This window comes from Arachis ipaensis, chromosome B05, assembly GCF_000816755.2.
Source record: "Arachis ipaensis cultivar K30076 chromosome B05, Araip1.1, whole genome shotgun sequence".
Classification (NCBI taxonomy): Eukaryota; Viridiplantae; Streptophyta; class Magnoliopsida; order Fabales; family Fabaceae; genus Arachis; species Arachis ipaensis.
This window is the reverse complement of record NC_029789.2, coordinates 2,544,819-2,551,003: the sequence shown is the minus strand read 5'-3', so window position 1 is coordinate 2,551,003 and position 6,185 is coordinate 2,544,819.

Below are 6,185 nucleotides of genomic sequence, written 5' to 3'. Positions count from 1 at the left end.
TCATCATCCTTTTCAAGTTTTGTATTAGGATGCATAGGAGTACCCATTGATTTGAAATTTTCTAGGCCAAACTTTTTAATAAGTTCTTTTGCATATTTTCCTTGGTAAATAAAAGTACCACTAGGAGTTTGTTTAATTTGGAGGCCAAGAAAGAATGTAAGCTCTCCCATTAAGCTCATCTCAAACTCACTAGTCATGAGTTTTCCAAACTCTTCACACAAGGAAATGTTGGCCGATCCAAATACAATGTCATCAACATAAAATTGAACAAGGAGTATGTCATCATTAGATGCTTTAATAAATAAAGTAGTGTCGGTGGTACCCCTTTGAAATTGATTTTCCAACAAGAAGGCGCTAAGCCTTTCATACCAAGCTCTTGGAGCTTGTCTAAGACCATAAAGAGCCTTAGTTAATTTGAAAACATGATTTGGAAATTCTTTATGTTCGAAACCGGGGGGTTGTGCCACATACACTTCTCTATCAATAAAGCCATTAAGGAAAGCACACTTAACATCCATTTGAAACATTTTGAAACCTTTATGGGCGGCATAGGCAAGAAGCAATCTAATTGCTTCAATTCTAGCTATCGGAGCAAAAGACTCATCAAAATCTATACCCTCTTCTTGATCGTAACCTTGGGCCACTAATCTAGCCTTGTTACGAACAACTTGTCCATCCTCACCAAGTTTATTTTTAAATACCCACTTAGTACCTGTTACCTTCTTACCATCCGGATGAGGTACTAATGTCCAAACCTCATTCTTGTCAAATTGAGCTAGCTCCTCTTGCATGGCCTTGACCCATGATGGATCTTCAAGAGCTTGTTTGACATTGTTGGGCTCCATTTGTGACAAGAAAGCAAAGTTGCTAGGTTCGGTTTGCCTTTTGGTGGAGGATCTTGTAGTTACGCCATGAGAAGGATCACCAATGATGAAATCATGAGGGTAACCTCTCATAGACTTCCATTCTCTAGGCTTTCTGATAGGTGTAGAGCTTTGATGAACTTCTGGTGGTCTCACTGTTTCAGTTGCTCGTGCCTGATCAGAAGACAAAATGGAAGTGTTTCCTCCAATCTGACGAGATAAAATTGGGCTGACAGATTCTTCATTTTGCACAGATTTGGTATTTTCTTTATTTGTTCCAGCCTCTTCACTATCTGAATCAATATCCTTCACAATACTGGGAATTAAGTTAGAATCACAAAAAGTAACATGTATGGATTCCTCTATGGTTCTATGCTCTTTGAGATAAACTCTATAGGCCTTGCTTGTGGTGGAATATCCAACAAACATTCCTTCATAGGATTTTGGATCAAACTTTCCAAGATTTTCTTTATTATTAAGCACAAAACATTTGCATCCAAAAACATGAAAGTACTTAAGATTTGGAGGGGTTCCTTTCCATAGCTCATAAGGGGTTTTCTTTAACCCTTTTCTAATGATTGTTCTATTCAAAATATAACATGCTGTATTCACAGCTTCAGCCCACAAAAATTTAGGAATTTCATTCTCACATAGCATAGCCCTAGTCATCTCTTGAAGGCTTCTATTCCTTCTTTCAACCACCCCATTTTGTTGGGGATTCTAGGGCATGAAAAGTTATGAGAAATCCCTAAGTCATCACAGAATTTTCAAAATCTTGATTTTCAAATTCTCTTCCATGATCACTTCTCAAATGGGCAATTTTCAAATCCTTTTCATTTTGAATTTTCTTACAAAGTGTGGAAAAGGCATGAAAGGCATCATTCTTATGAGCAAGGAAAAGTATCCAACCAAATCTAGAGTAATCATCTACCACCACAAGACCATAGTGTTTGCCTCCTAAACTTTGAGTTCTAGTAGGACCAAAAAGATCAATATATAACATTTCCAATGGCCGTCTGGTTGAAATTCCATCTTTTGATTTAAAAGATGATTTTACTTGTTTGCCCAATTGACAAGCGTCACAAGTAAGATCCTTATCAAACTTGATGTTTGGAATTCCTCTAACCAAATTTCTTTTGACTTGCTTAGAAATTTGATACATGCTAGCATGTCCCAACTTTCTATGCCAAAGCCATTTTTCAGATTCAAAAGATGTAAAGCATGTTACATTTTGTTCCTTTAAATCCTCAAGAGTTAATCCATACACATTGTTGCATCTTTTAGCTTCAAGAAGAACATTCTCAGTTTTCTCACAAACAACTAAACAAACAAACTTTTTAAAGATAACTTCAAACCCCAAATCACATAGTTGACTAACACTAAGTAAATTATGTTTCAAGCCATGTACAAGGAGAACATCATTTATACAATATGAGAAATTTTTACCCACTTTCCCAACAGCCACAATTTTTCCTTTTGCATCATCACCGAAAGTGACAAGTCCTCCATCATATTCATCAAGCTTTATAAAGAAGGTTGTCTTTCCGGTCATATGCCTAGAGCATCTGCTATCCATATACCACATATTTTCATTCCTTTTGGATGCTAGGCACACCTACAAAAACAAGCTTAAGTAACCTTAGGTATCCAAATCTTTTTGGATCCTTTTACGTTAAACCATCTTCTATGTCCTAAGCCATTGTAATCAAAAACAATTTTATAAACCTTATCACCGACCATTCTTTCACCAAAAAAGCATTGAATGGGAAAGTGTCCATTTCGATTGCATAGTCTACAAAATCTTGGAGTTGCTGTTTTGTTAAAGTAGGTGGGATCTTGAAATCTTGTATCATTAGAAGATGAAGCAATATTTTTAAAGTGAGATTTTTCAGATTTATGGAACCCCAACCCAGCCTTATCATAAAGAGGTTTTTGACTAGCCAAGATGTGATTCAGATTTTCAGAACTTTGGGTGAACTTGGCTAAGTCTTTCTTAAGTCTTTTAACCTCTTTAAGCAACTCTTCATTTTGCTTAAAACAATCTACATATGCAAAAACAGAATGGTTACTTTCACAGCTTCTAACTTGGGCTCTTAACTGTTTATTCTCTTCAACAAGGTCACAAGCAGTTTCAGCCTCTCTTACTTTTTCTTTTAAAAAACCGTTTTCAGCCTTAAGAATGGTGATTTGTTGTTCAAGTTCTTGATTTTTCAGCAGAAAACATCTTATTTTTTCAGAAAGGTGGTCTATCATAAGATGAAGATCTTCAGTGTTAGGATTATGAAAGACTACCTGATCTATGTGATCTGCCATGAGACAAGGTTGTGACTTGGTTTTGGATTCCTCATCATCATCATCCGAGTCATTTTCCAAATCTTCCCATGAGGCCATCAGTCCCTTCTTATTTCCTCTTTTTGGCTTTTCTTCCTTTTTTAACTTGGGACAATCAGATTTGAAATGCCCCATTTCCTTGCAGTTGTAACAAGTAACTTTGCTAAGGTCTTTCTTCACTCTCCTTGAGCTGCTGCCTTTGCCTTTAAGCTTCATCATTTTCCTGAATTTTTTGGCAAACAATACAAATTCATGTTCAAAGGAGTTATCACTGGACTCTTCATCCAGAGGGTTAGTCATAGAAGAAAAAGCAATTCCTTTATTTTTTGAATCTTTTTTTAAATAGGTGTTTTCAAAAGCAAGAAGATTTCCTCTCAAATCATCAACTGTCATGGAATCTAAGCTACTGCTCTCAGAAATAATTAAAGCTTTTGTTTCCCACTCTTTTGTGAGACATCTCAACACTCTTCTCACTAGCACAGATTCAGAATGTGTAATTCCCAGAGCATCTAAGCCAACAATGATGGCATTGAACCATTCGAACAGTTCATCAATGGGCTCTCCTTCCTTCATTGCAAACATTTCATACTCTCTATTCAACATGTCTGTCCGAGTCTTCTTTACAATGGAGGTTCCTTCATGGGTGATTTGCAATTTGTCCCAGATTTCCTTTGCCGTTGTGCATCTTGATACCCGTCGGTACTCCTCGAAGCTGATAGCACAGTTGAGCAGATTAACTGCCTTGGCATTTAATTCTATCTTCTTTCTATCTTCCTCAGTCCATCTTGCTTCAGGTTTGAGAGAGACTACTCCTTCTGCACTTGTAACAGTTGGATATTGAGGTCCTTCCAAGATGATTTTCCAAAGTCTGTAATCTACTGCTTGTACAAATATCTTCATCCTCTCCTTCCAATAGGTATAATTTTTCCCATTGAAAAGAGGTGGTCTGTTGCTTGATTGACCTTCAGTCAGATTATAGGACACCACATTTGAGCCACTGTTTTCTGACATGAGGATCTTTACTCCAAGCTGCAAAGCTTGATCTCTTTGAGACCAAGCTCTGATACCAATTGATGGTTTCAGTGGCTAAGAGAAGGGGGGTTGAATCTTAGCCACCTTTTTTGTTGCTAACACTTGCTGAATTTAGAGGAGACTTTTCTGTTTTAGCTCGTCTCTGGACACGAGACTTTTTCTTTTATCTCGTCCCTAGTCACGAGACTTTTTGTTTTGTCTCGTCACTTTGCACGAGACATTTTTAGTTTTTGCTCCTGTGTAGTAGAAAACAGAAATGGAGTAGGAGAGAAGAAAGATTACACCCAGATATATCCTGGTTCAGCTGCTAAGTGCAGTGCAGCCTACATCCAGTCTCCATCACAACAATGATGGAATTTCACTATAATCAACCTGATTACAAACTGTAAAGTGCTAACCCAACTTACAAGGGGATTCCCACAGAATCATGAAACACAACATAGATGAACAAAGGAACTCTAAGACATCTATGGATTTTTCTTTTAATTTTGCACTCTCTGCCTTTTTCCGCTCTATGGCTTTTTCATACAAACCTCACTGTTTGCCTTTTTCCATGAGACTCAAGACATGACAAAATTAAACAGAAAAATACTAAACAGAATACATTGAAGGAGAAGAGAAAATTGTTAGCTCAGGTAGCTCTGAGAACACTGTGCCTTGCACTCTCAAATTTTCTCCTTGCTTCAAACAGTGGTTGTTCACCCTTATTATAGAAGAGGGAAGCCTCCACTTATTGAAGCCAACGACCGAACCAACTTCTTCCTCCTTCAACAAACAGAACCAGTTCGGCCATATAGAGAGAGAAGAGATAACCATGCAAAACCCAACATGCAATTACCTCTAGTCCTTTCTTGATCATCACCATTCATCAATCCGAGCTCTCCATCCTTGGCTTGCTCTCCAAGAAGGATTTCTGGCCCTTGATGTTTCATGATGATAATGACTTCATCTGTTTCAATCTCTGCCTCAACCATCACTTCGCCACTCTAGCTACTTCCTGTGGTGGTTGAGCAGAATCAAAGGCAAGCCATGCTTCAAGAATCTCCCTTGCTGGCCGAATCTTTACCTTCCATTTTTAAGCATGAAGAGCTCAAGATAACCTCACTAAATCTAACCACATTTAGTGAGTATCTTAGCCACAACTTATTTTTATTTTAGTATGTTTTCTTGCCATCATTAGCTTGATGGTCTTGATGCATGCAGCTTCTTCCTTTTATTGGTTGATGAGCATAGCGTCCATAGCTTCCTGGACAAGGACCGAAGAAAGAAGAAAGAGATAAGAGAGAATAAACAACTTAGAAGAAAAGCAATTTAATGTGATAAACCACTTTGTTGGTAAAAGTTGCTTTTACTTCCCTAGCTTAGAGTGGCGTGTAGCATTATGGCCATCAATCAATTCAGCTGAAACCTTTTCTCTCTCATAGTTCCCATGCATTAATTGACAATGTAATAGATTTTGAAATCCATCACATGGTGAAAAGCTTGGATCCGTTGGAAGCATTTTGCTTTCATTTTATCTTGGTTTCGGACCAAGTTTAAAAACATTCATCAACAATAAGATTTGGGCTTTGTAGCATTGAAATTAAAACTGGCCCAACTAGTTAACATTTGCTTTCCTGATGAATTTTGTTTCGAATCAAGCAGGAAACTTTCATCAAAATTAACCATGGACTTGGTTGTAACAACATTGAGCTTGGCTCTTTAATACAACAACTCAGCCATATAATAAAATATGTAGCAAGGCTGATTATTGGGCTTAAACCATAAACTCATTTTTCGGCCCAATAAAACCTGCACAACAAAATTAATTTAATTAACACATCAATCAAGATTAGCTTAATAATTTTGCTGTTAATAATGTTTGATCATCATCAATTTAGTTTAGAGTTTTCCAAACTCATCAATTGATTTCCTCAACAATTATACTAGATATACACTAAAATCAACCATTACGTATAA